Below are 12,548 nucleotides of genomic sequence, written 5' to 3'. Positions count from 1 at the left end.
CGCTTTCTTTCCAAATTCATAGCGGAACATTGGAGGAGGTGGACAGCCAACCTCATATTTAGAAATGGATCCTCATTCCTACTGATCAGCTTCTGATCAATGAGAGCAACCCTGACACAGATAGGGCTACTTTAAGAGCACACTGTCTGGTCTCATACTGCTTTTGCAGTGGTTTTCCATCATGCAGCACTCTCACTCCATCCTGATTTCATCTTAATGAAGATCTTCACAGCAGGAATCTTTACAGCGGGACAGAGCCACGTGTCACTTGTGCGACGCAGAGCAAAGAAGCAAATCAAGGTCCCTTTTTCCCCCCAAACATCCCCATTGCTCCATTTCAATTCGAATAAGACGAGGTCTCGAGAATAACAGAGGAAGACAGAGGGGTGTGCAGAGGATCGGAGATGTGAAAGGGATGAAAGTGTGGCAGTCCCCACCTCCCAGTGTTGGAGTGTGAATGGGGCTGCCCACCCCTCTCTGCAGGGGGTTCTCTCCCTCTCCTGCAGCTTGTGCACTCATTACCCACTCCAGACTACAGCATAATATGTGAAGAATATGCAAACCTAGACACAATGACTACTGGTTTCAAACTGTGTGCAACTCTGCCGAGATTTTTTACGGAGAAAAGTAAACAGGAAAAATGTTGAAACTTAACATTTTGTATTTTTTATATGTTGACTGCAAGCTGCATATCTTGAACAAGATACTATTCAAAGATAAAGTGATTGTTGGTTGGCTTTTCGATGTGGATATTTGCAAGTCACCTTTCAAAGAGCAATTATTTTCATAGTTTTACTACTTTATAAAATTACTTTATCAATGAATTCATCATCACAAAAGTTGCTGATTAATCTTCCATTAAGCAAGCAATAGTTTAGCTTTAGTTTAGCTTATTTTAGCTTTAATGTATCTGATGTATTACTACTGAAATTGACCTCTGTTATCTAGAAATACACTGACAAGCTAGTAGCACTAATAAAGCTCTTATATATTTTGGTCACCGGTGAAAATCAGTTCCTTTTTGGCTGAAAGTTTTTAATTCACTGTGCCATATCATACATAACATGCATTAATCTAATGTCCAGAGCTGAATATACCAAGTGGAAATGATGAATCAACAAATATTTATTATCTGTTGCACAGATATTGTACTGGCCTTTCAGCTTTCTAGAAAATAGGACGCTCATTTTCAACTCACAGTATGAGTGAAAACTTGAGTAGGCTGAACTCTGGAGGAGTACCGGCACAGCAAATGCTCTAAAATATTCATGCACCAGACTTGTGACAGTAATCCCATCTTAATCACAAAATACAGCCAATGATGGTGAAGGCGCTGACATGCCTGCAGACACATATACTGACTCCTTCTATCCCATCAGTGGTGGTTGTCTTTCACTTGTGTTTCTTCTCTGAAACGCCCAAGCAGACAAATGTATTTATTTATAGAATTATTTATGCTGAACTCATAGTCATACTGTCCTGAAAACATACTGTATGTACACAGACACACGCGCGCACACACACACAAGGAGTAAGCCAACTGTGTTCTGGCTGTGTGACAGTTATTCTGTCTGGCAGGATTCAGAGCCACAGAGAATGACTCCACTACTAAATATACAGCAGACTCAAGACTTTACCAGATCCGAGTCACAGAGATCGACTTTCCACCAGGCATATGTGGACGTCTGCTCTGAATTCAGCTCTGCTCTGCACTCCACTGCTTCACGCAAAGGTTCAGTGATGTTTGGATGTGGTGTTCATGGAGGCCACAGAGGCCATTTGTCTTCATCCTGGTGATCATGAATCCTCTGTCCAGCTTGTTCTGCGGTAAGACCTTCACCGTGATATCAGGCAGTCTTTGCACCCAGTAGGTGTTTTAAGTTGTTCACGCTGTCACAGATCGACCACCTTTCACATACGCGTCTTGCCTACGTAAGAAAATGATTGAAAGAGGTGTAGATTTTGTTTTCAAATACAGGTACTTCAGGAATAGCAGCACTGCCACAGATGGCAGCTTCTGATCCTCACACTAAAGGTTTTAAGATGAGCCTGTGACACAGAGGTGATGATTCAACCCTGTGGCTGTTTGTGAGGGTATAGTTTTGTCATGGTGATGTGTGAGTGTGTGTGGTTTACCAGCTATGTTAGTATGAGTCCCATCACTCATGTTGTTGAGCTTCTGACCACTTTGGCATTGTGGTTTATGGCTGTGACTTGTGAGTCAGGTGTCAACCGGCCTCTGTGGGAATCTCTTAAATACCAAAATAACCATTTCCATTGTCTTCTCAAGTCGTGTCTCCATCAGTGTATTTTTGTGCGCATTTTTAATTTCCCCAACACGTTTTAACGCCCACTTGTGGTTTTTGCCTTTTTGAGTTAATGTGTGTCATGGGAGATGGAAACACCTTTATCAAATAGATTTAACTCGCATGACCGGTCAGCTGGTACATCAGATTGAAATGTCTGCTCTTCATCTCTCCACGCAGAACTGATGTATCCTTCCTCGCATTAATACATAAAACAAACAGATATTTCGGTTCGTTGTGTGTTCTACATTTTTTTTAAGTTGGACCGATGCTCTTGTAATCACATCATCGTGTTGTGTCTTCTTCTTCTGCAATGCTAATACGGTTTTCTGATTGGAGGATCGATGCCACCTACTGCTTATCTCGATTGACTCTGATAAAAATTGGCTTTAGGTAGAAAGCAAGTACAAGAACTCGCAAAGAAAGCAGGAGCACTTTGGAATGATGGGCTTGCCGAGTAGACTTTATTTCATAAGCTGATATTTTGGAAACAGTGAGTCTTCCTCAGATCTTAAAGGGAAAGACTTGAAAACATTGTATTTATACTTTCATAGGTAACCGGACATATAAAATCTTCTGTACACAAAATATTTAGTAAACCCAATTTTTAATCATTCAATTCTTAATACCTGTGACATGCCACTAGTTGGTGCCCTCTGTAAATGTAATTGATTCAGTTTTCATCGTTCACATTAGTTTGCTTAATTTGTTTGCCTTGATTTCACTAATACAGTATGTATCCGTGAGAGAGAGAGAGAGTGTGTGTGTGTGTGTGTGTGTGTGTGTGTGTGTGTGTGTGTGTGTGTGTGTGTGTGTGTGTGTGTGTGTGTGTGTGTGTGTGTGTGTGATAATAGTATCATCACATTGAGGCTGAGGCTGGGGCCTGTGGTGCAAAGTCTGCCATGGTTAGGAAGTTTTCACTCACAGTTTAATTTAATTTTCGGGGCAGTGGAGTGAAGCCTGAGCCTTAAATCTGTGCTGATGCTGCTGACGTTCAGGACTGACACTTTGCTTTAGGAAAATAGACCCTCACATGAGCACTGACTCCTGTCCACCCCTGCTCTCCCCTTCTGCTAAGGACAGTGTTATTATGCTTGCCCTGGCAGGATAAGTGGGCCCTGATTGATCTGTATTGATTAGAACTGTATTTGTCAGACAGTAATGGGCCTCCCCCTCAGGACATTATGTCTGCTGATTCCCACATGCCCCCTCCTCTGGCCCCCTCCTCTGGCCCCACTTCACCCATCTCTTTATGAAGACCCCCACCCTTCTCATGGGCCCCTTGACCTCTAATCAAAATCCCAGCCTCCTCCACTTTGCCTCCACTCTTCCTTTGTATTTCTGGCTATGCTCCAGAAAGAGCTGGAAGATGGTTTCAGGTTCCGAGAATGAAACAAGAGACAATATCAGAGCACGTTGGTTTGTTTCTGAGGAAGGAATGAATCCATCAGCTGTTTTGTTTTTTATGCACATTATTTCTGGTTCAGTGTTTTAGCTAATATTAAACAATCAGTTCTTGCAGAACCTGCATGACATGGTGTTTGTAACGCCGCTTGTGCGCAAGCCCGTCTGTGTGTATGTGAATGTGTTTACAGTACAGATGTGGCACAGATAGACCGCCGGGGGCATTTTTGTTCAGACTCCTCACAAACAATAGGCATGTCTGTGTGGATGACCTGATGAGCGTGGAACTGATTACAGCTGCTCTCCAGAAACACAAACACCCTCAATTATTATCGCCACACACAGATTATGTGAAAAACAAAAGGTTAAAAACATGACATCATAGAATGGCAAGTGTGTGCACGTTAATGTATGAAAACACATTGATTCAGTACGTTTATGTTCACCTGTTATCCATTATATTATACCAAACTATTTGCATGTGAAACCAATAAACCTTGAGTCTTTTTAATGACGGTATCAAATAGTAGCTGTAAAGCATGACTTTGAGATGTGTCTCAGATATCAACTGCAGTTTAACAAGAGGTCATTTTCTCTTTCATTTTTTCCTTCAGAGTCAAAGTCTGAGCCCTCCCTCTCTGCACTGCGACGTCAAAGCTCACACCTGCTTCACCTGCATACTGCTCAGCTGAAGGCAGAACAAGGTAAAACTAGGACATCTGATGTTACATCAGATGATCACGCACATACATCAGTGATGTATGTGTGTGATCATTAAGCAGACATGTGTATTTTGTTCATTTTAATCTGAGGTTTGGATAGCTGGACTTGACAGACTGAAACTTTTACCTTACTTAAAACCAAACATTTGCTTTGTGGCTATGCGATCCACTTTTCTTGAAATGACTTGATACATTTAATGCAAGCATTTCTCCTCTAATCATTGTAATCTGCAGGTTATTGTATCAGTCTGCGGTTGCCAGCATTTAAGCTCTCCGTGAACATAACTCACTGCACTTGCAAAATGTTTGCCTGAAAGAAAAGTGACTTCCAAAGACTTGATGAAAGGCTAATTGACTTGATGACCTGGATATTCTTCTGCAGTGTAGCTCCGCTATTTTGTAGATTAAAGGTTTCCTCGTCTGCATTTTGTACTGATAATGAAAAGCAGGGTACCTGTTACATACTGTCTTCCATGGAGGAACGTTGCACTAAAGGCTGCTGTGACAGCCCAACATCAAGCTCAATAGGGACTCCCATAACGCAGTGTTCTGGGTGCCATACTGATTCTCTCTGATTTAAATAACAACTCACCAGTACTTTCTTCAAAATCTCTCTGGTTGTCATGTTATCCACAGCCTCTTCTTGATTTACAGAACTATTGTTTTTTGGTCTCAGGAAGCACTGTGACCTGCCTCTGAACCATCTGTCTGTGCTAATCTTAGCTATCTTAAGCTTTAGTGTCAATAAAGGTGCTGGCTGCCGAAGCTGAAATTCTTGTCTTTAAATTTTTCACTTTTTAGTCTTTCACTTTTGTGGTAGTTAACCCACACTTTGATGCTAGGGCTGGTCTGGGATTCCCTTGCACAGCACTGATGTAGGAGCACTGATGTAGAGGCTGTTGCAGCCCCAAGACCAAAATTATGTTTGATCAATCAGTTAACATCACAATATAAAGCTGACAATCATCAGAGATTTTGCCATACCATTTGCTCCATAGTAGCTATCCCATTAATATCTGTGGATGTATCAGTTTAGTGCAGCACTGCTACAAATCAATTATCAGAACTGGTTTGTAGCTATATTTGTTATTACCTCTGCATCAATTTGATGAATTATCTTGATTTATCATATATTTAATTAGCTGGATTGGCCAAAACCACCACACATATCTATCATGTTATTGTGTCCTTAACAGTTTCTCGAAGGATTTCCCAGTACTCTGATTGCTGTTTGGGCTATGGCTAACCATTTCTCCTCTTGATTGATAGAATAGTTATTAGAAATGTAAAACAATAAAAAAATCACAACAAAGGTAACTTCATCAAATGTCAAAATATACAATAGATAGAATATATTTATTTTCTAAAACCGTACATAGAAAGACAAACACTGCAGGAGGATGTGTTCACATGGTTCCGTACAGTTGCTTGTTAAACAGTTGCTTTATGTTAGAAACCGTGTCCTTCAACCAGACCTTGAAGGTTCATGAACACGTGTTATCTTCACCTTGTTGAGATGTGCTTGAGCAGGACACTGAATCCCTTCCAGCTGCTGCTGCACTGACCTCTGATCCAGGATGAATTTGATTATTCTGGAAAATCCTTTGGCAAACCAGAGAGATTGAAATGTCTCCTCCATCCCCGCAGTACCTGAATATTTACATACTCATCTTGACCTCCCCTCTGTGTCTCCTCTCCACCTTCATCTCCGTAACGCCTCCTTGTTTTCTCACCACCATTCATTTGTTCCAGTGAATGATGATGAATGTTGATGTGGGCTGCGATTCGTGATCCTCCAACTGGAGGCAAATTATTCGACTTGTTAAGTGGATAGCTGAATGTGTGTGTGTGTGTGTGTGTGTGTGTGTGTGTGTGTGTGTGTGTGTGTGTGTGTGTGTGTGAGTGAGAGTGTGTGTGTGTGTGTGTGTGTGTGTGTGTGTGTGTGTGTTTTGAATCTATTTCCCCTGAATGCATCTCGCTCTTTTCACCCCAACCCCTTGTCTTCCTCCTCTTCTTCACAAGCTGTCTCAGTGTCATGGGACAGCAGCCTGACTGACAGACAGGCAGATGGAAGTGACACTAGCGACATCAGCGGGATTCAGCATAACAATGTAGACGGAAATCAGTGGAGACAATGACAGTGGGGTCGGGAGGGACTTGAGGAAAAGACTGGGGAGGAAAGTGAGTGGAAAGGAAAGCAGGGCGACAGGGAGCGAGCTGTAGCTTAGTAGAGCTCCAGTCTGAGAGGGAGAGATGTTGCCTCCAGATAAGCCACAGACTTAAAAGCCCAATATAGATTCGAGTCAGAGACCTCGACTGTTTATTTCCTTTCAGTCCAATGTCCTGATATGTCGGTGTTGTTTTCAGTGTTTCCTGTAAGTTTTGTTGTTAATGGAGGGGACTCCATGGAGGGAAGTTTGTATCTGAGACTCTCAGGATCTCCTGCAAATAGTGTTGCATGAACATTTGTGCTGAGGTTAAGTTTGATGACTGGTCAGAAGCAGAGCCCTGTAGCTCCATGTGGCTCGAATGCCAGCATGTCATCAACTTTGTTTATCAAATCTGTTATTGTAGAAGGAAAGACAGGTTGCCTCTGCAATCGCATCAGGGAAACACAGACGGACACCGGCAGTCATCCTGTAACCTCTCATGCTGCTCCACTCCACAGCACAATGAAACATCCGCTGAACTTCACTCATGGCTCCAGACACTTCACCTCTACCACTTCCTCTTAAAGGCACTGACCTTTCAGCAGTGCACTGATATCTTTTGATTTTATACTTCCTTTTTTGTAATCAGAGCTGTTTTTTCCACATCATGTCACAAGTCTTTATGGGCAAATTGAAAGTCTTTCACGTCTCATAAATGCTCATCAAAGCACATGTTTGGTGTTATGCTCATGTATGTTGAAAGAGTTACTGATCATTATTCCATGGCCATGAAAACATCCTTTACACTTTAAGAAATGGGGGATAGACAAACAGTAACTGACCTTTTCCTTTTAAAGCTTTTATGAAGAGCGGTTTGTTTTCTTACCTTAGACCAAGATGTTCATATCGCATTTATTTTGTATTTTTGTGGCATCGTATCAGGTCAGAGCTTCAGACTTGAATGTTTTTTCTTCATCTTTAGAAAGTCGAGATGCAAACCCGAGTCCAAATCTCACATCTGTAGTCTGCTTTTCATGTTTGTGGCTGCTTAAACAAAAACAAGTTTCTGTGTTGCCAGTACTACAAATTCAGTCTGTCTCAATGGCCTGAGGTTATTTTTATTTTTACCCGTGTCTTCAGTTTGATAGTCTCTCTTGGTTTTTTAAATTCATCACTTTAGCTGCCTCTGTCTTCGGCAACTTTGCCCTTCTCAATGAGCTGAGGTCGTTCAGGTTGAGTCCAGGGTCGGCACAGATCTGATGGCACGTCCTGGTCTGTCCACTCCATCAGAAGCCAGAGTGGCATGGACACTGGACATGCTGTCCCTGCCAGCACTGTATTGTGTTGTATTACAGTGTCGTGATCTACTCCTGCTCCTGTCTGCCATCTGCCAGTCATATGTACCACCATCTGTTCTTCAAGGCAGCCCATAATCTAGCTCGCACTCTGGCATCGTTAGCTTAATTTAAACACTTACAGTAACTGCTGCTGATGTGAAATGTCTGGGGAGCTTTTCTCTTTTTTCTATGGGGATTTTTAAAAACCTGTGTTAATACCACTCTTTCCTGCCGTGGCACTACGTCAAGAGCAAACGTTTGCATTTTGTTTTGGAATTTAGATGGTTAGTGCAGATTTTTTGGAAGTCTTTTGTCTTTTTATTTGACTTTCGCCTTCCGTCTCACATCCCCGCTTCAGTCTCAGCTGCAATTACACTGCTTTCTTTTTTGGCAGTGATAGAGAAAGACACATGTGGCAGGTTTATATCTCCTCATCTCTGATCCTTTTACATTTGTGACAAGCTCTCAGTGGCTCTCCACGCTGATCTCAGGTCAGTCTGCACTGGTATGATGGTATGGTATGACATGCAAGCGAGCAGCAGCATCAGCAGCACCTCCTCCACACGGAGTACACTCATCGCTCTGGAAGCTGTACTCCTCTGCTAGCTCTGTCATTACTACCATCTAACCAGTGTAATTACCAGCCTCGGTGTGTGTTTGTGGTGCTTGGGCCAAGCCTGCATCATGCATAGCAAGTTGGAGCGGGTGTGGAGGGAAGGAGCATGAATGGGAGAGTCAAAACAGGGGAGGTATATCCCAGAGCTAACTAATTACTGTATGTGAGTAATTAAAAGGCCTTAAATGTCTGCACTTTATCTTCTGAAGTCTGAGCCAAAGCTGAATGTGTCTGCTCAATTCTTACTGTGTTTGGTGGGGATTAATTCTTTGTTCTCACATGTTTCCTCTGCATTCTTCTTCTTTGTGGTTGATAATCATATTTTGTAATGCTGTTGATTGAAACGCCCCCCAGTGCTCCTCTTCATCTCACCAGTGGAGCAAATATGTGGTTTACAGGGATAATTTGTTGGCCTCTTCTTCTCTTCCTATTATATCTTAAGTTTAATTTTTCTAATTTTACTGACGTTACTCTAAATTAGTACACGTACTGTGTGAGTGTTTGAAGGTCATGATTTGATATTTATTCCTCACAGATACGATACTTTTTGGGTTACAGAAGGTGGGGATGTTTCCTTTCTTACGCGACAACGTCTGGTTGTTGTGTGTAAGTTCAGTTCAATGAGGAAAAGCTGGGATGTTTTTCAAGTCTCAGGCAGAGGTTGGACCTTCAGCTGAGAATAATTTGTCACAGTGATTTCAAGACTCATGCTCAAATTAATCTTGCAAATTGGATGATAACTACATTCAGCACATCTTGGCAGATTTGTGAACATAGTAAATCCCTACTGTTTGTATTTTACTTCTTTTTTGTCATAATGGGTGTAACTCTGGTATTTACAACAGATGCTTGAGGGCAGTATAATATATTTCATCTGTTACTTGGTCACTAGTTATGCACAACAATCAGTCCTCTCATCGTCATCTTGGTGTATGAATGGCAGATTGTACAAAATACACTGAGCATGATGAAAATAATGCATTTTTGAGATGTGATAAACGTGTTACCACATCAGGGTAACCAGACGCGCCTCAGTCGGCATGTTAGTGCTGTCATTGTGAGCATGTTAGCATTTTGGCATAAGCATTTAGCTCAGTACAGCCAGTACAGGGATGGTAGTGGGCCGTTGACTCTTAGTGTTGTTGTATTGATGTTGCTATAAACGGCACCATCCCACAGATTAGCCATCTCACAGGGAAATCTCCAGATTACCAGTATGTATCTCTCACTCTGTGGTGTCTGTTAAACATCGCCAGGCTGCAGGCACTCCGACAGAAGTCTGAAGTCGCTAGTAAAGATCAAACCACACTCTCTCCATTGCCTCTCTCATCAGGCACCTCAGACGCATAATGAAGCCATTCTGCAGCTCCTGCAGCTGGGGCCGGATAATCTGGGATTGGGCCTGATAGTGGATCACAGGACAGCAGTCCGGATGAGGAGGAACCCTGTCAGACAGCCTGATCAGAGTGGGAGTCTTTGGCCCGGAAGTGCCTGTGGTTCTCCTAAGACAAAGACATGATACATTTGCGTGGCTGTATGAGTATAGGGGGATTTTGTTTGCTGTGAATGAGTTCTGTTGATGATGCCCATGTGCGTGTATGAGTGAATGAGTAATGCAGTCTTGGGGCCAGAAATTAATTCAGCAAGGACTCATAAAAAGCTTTGTGTATCATAAAACACACACAAACCACTCAGAGCTGCCTTGACACAATGAAAAGCTCAACATTATGCAAATTGGACTTCATAACGAGATAGTCACCCCAGGAGTCGACGTTTGTAGAATTCACAAAAACTGAGGCAGCTGGAGAGAGACAAGCACAGATTTGTTCTCACAACAAAATTGTTCCTAATGTACGCTTTCTGCAGGCTATTAAACTTATAGGGTCAAATGTTTAGCTTCTCTTTTCAGTGTAGCCTCGGATTTTTAAACCCCAGTGGCTCCACGTGTAAAAGCACCATCAGTGAACACGCTTAAATTTTAATGTGGTTGTATGGGAGTCCATACACTTTTTCTGAATGGAAACAGTGTGCTTGTGTGTGATTGTCAGTGCAAAGAGGAGGAGAGGAGGATGGAGAAAAAGAGGACAGAGAGAGAGAGCAAGAGCAGGACGAAAGTGAACAGATAGTGATAGATAGTGAGGTGAGCCTAAAGGTCTGATGAATTGAATTGAGGTTGAATCACATGTTGTGGTGCAGACAAACATGTGCAAGAAAAGAATATCAGGAAGGTTTCATAGATCCATAATGCAGGAATAAAATTAAGAAAATCATGAAATTTGCAAGACTGAAACCTAACAGCAGCACATTTTAAAAGGTAGTTATGGAGATGGTATGCGTTCGCCCTCTGAGCAATTTAGCGTAGATATTTGAATGACTTTGGCGGTTTGAGCAGAGACTTATGTAGATAAAGGAGCTTAAATCCAGGAATGGAGAACTAAATGGAGAATGAGATTAGACAGGAACCTGAGAATGGGAAAGGAAATTCAGGAGAAAGGAATGGTAAGAGGAGCAGTTTGACTACAGCAGAAATGGGTGGCTTGGGCACATTTACATTTCAGACATTTAGCCAAAGCTCTCATTCAAAATATCTAAACCCCCCAGACTCTAATAATCTCGCTTTCCATATTGCACGCTGAATTGTGTAATCAGAGTATCTGCTAGTCTTGAAAAGTCTTAAAAAGAATTGAATTTAGTTTCCTCCAAAAAGAATTTGACTGCCAAAAAAATTTAATTTGACCACTATAGGAAGGTATGTTGCTTATAAGATGTTTCTGTATCAAAGTGCTAAAAAATGTGATATGAAAATAGATTTTCTAGACCATATCCATATCATCCCTAGTTGAGTTTTCAGTTCATTTCAGTGTTTGTCAAGAAGGATTAGCAAGCTATCAAATTTTTGGAATCTGGGTTGTACTTTGACCAGTATGACTGTGAAGCAGATATTAAATTGCATGCTGCGTGGTATTAAAAGGTTTTTAAAAGTCTTAAATTTGAACCATGTGAACCGCGTAGAAACCTTGTTAATGAGACGCGAACAGATACTGCAGATTTCACACAAATACGCTGTGCTTGTTGTTCAAGGCTGCCAAGATCCCACTGCCAGCATATTGTCATTGCTTGCTGTGTTAATTATTGTCATCCAGTGGATTCATAACCACATCATAATATTATTGAATATGAATTCCCAGCCGGTCACTTCGGGCAACCACAACAGTCACAGCCTAAAAATTATGACCATGACTCGGATGTTTTGTCTGGACCAAAGGGTTCAATGATTCAATCTGATGTGAACTTAACAATGAGTGCCGCACTAGTGTGACTGTTTTCAAACATGAACATTAATATAGAGTGTGAGGGTTAAAACCACATTCCCGTGCATGTGCAAGGACCACGTAAAGATGCCTGCAAAAAAGTAATTACATTAAAGCTCAGCTGAGACATAAGATGCCTCCGAGTAAACAAGAGTCTTCACAAGGCCGGTGCATTTTTAAGACTTGATGCAGTGTGACTGTCGTATTAAAGCATGCCGCTGCGGATCACTGAGCAATGTGTCGCTCTCCTCCTTGCTCTTTCATGACTGTGTCCATTCTATTTCTGGATTTACCCCACCCCTCCCCTCCAGCTGTTGGGTCACTTTGTGCCCCTTTCTGTCTCTCCTGAAGTCCCTATTCTTCTCATGTCACAGTTGTAGTTTGTTGTTTGGCTTCATCAGAGTTCGGAGGGTTCGATCATAATCCAGATTTTTTTGGTCAATAATGGATTTCTCACTAACTTGGAAACATCATTCATTTATTTCCGTGAACTGTTAATATAATTCAACTTAAAAAAAATCTATGTATCATAAAAAATAATAATAAGAAAAAAAACTTAATGTAGGTTTTTTATTAGGTAGATAGATAGAATGTGAGAAAGTATAGCTGCAATGCGTGTTTATCATCCTTTTTGGCCATTTCAAGCACCAGCACCACAACAGCACAAATAGATGCTAATCAAAATCCAAGCGGCTTGACTGG

The 12,548-nt window shown here is 41.7% G+C and overlaps 2 protein-coding genes across 2 annotated transcripts in view; one reads left to right on the top strand and one right to left on the bottom strand.

Moving 5' to 3' along the window:
- Nucleotides 1-12,548, bottom strand: part of ppp1r37 (protein phosphatase 1, regulatory subunit 37) — a 303,049-nt gene that overhangs the window by 144,566 nt on the left and 145,935 nt on the right. The window lies entirely within an intron of this gene.
- Nucleotides 1-12,548, top strand: part of sipa1l3 (signal-induced proliferation-associated 1 like 3) — a 71,151-nt gene that overhangs the window by 29,140 nt on the left and 29,463 nt on the right. The window contains exon 2 of the mRNA XM_070969839.1: nt 4,325-4,414. The gene's annotated coding sequence lies outside the window, so the exon portion shown is untranslated. The remainder of the gene's footprint in view (nt 1-4,324; nt 4,415-12,548) is intronic.

Source organism: Chaetodon trifascialis, chromosome 9, assembly GCF_039877785.1.
Source record: "Chaetodon trifascialis isolate fChaTrf1 chromosome 9, fChaTrf1.hap1, whole genome shotgun sequence".
NCBI lineage: Eukaryota > Metazoa > Chordata > Actinopteri > Chaetodontiformes > Chaetodontidae > Chaetodon > Chaetodon trifascialis.
This window is presented reverse-complemented; position numbering and strand designations above follow the sequence as displayed.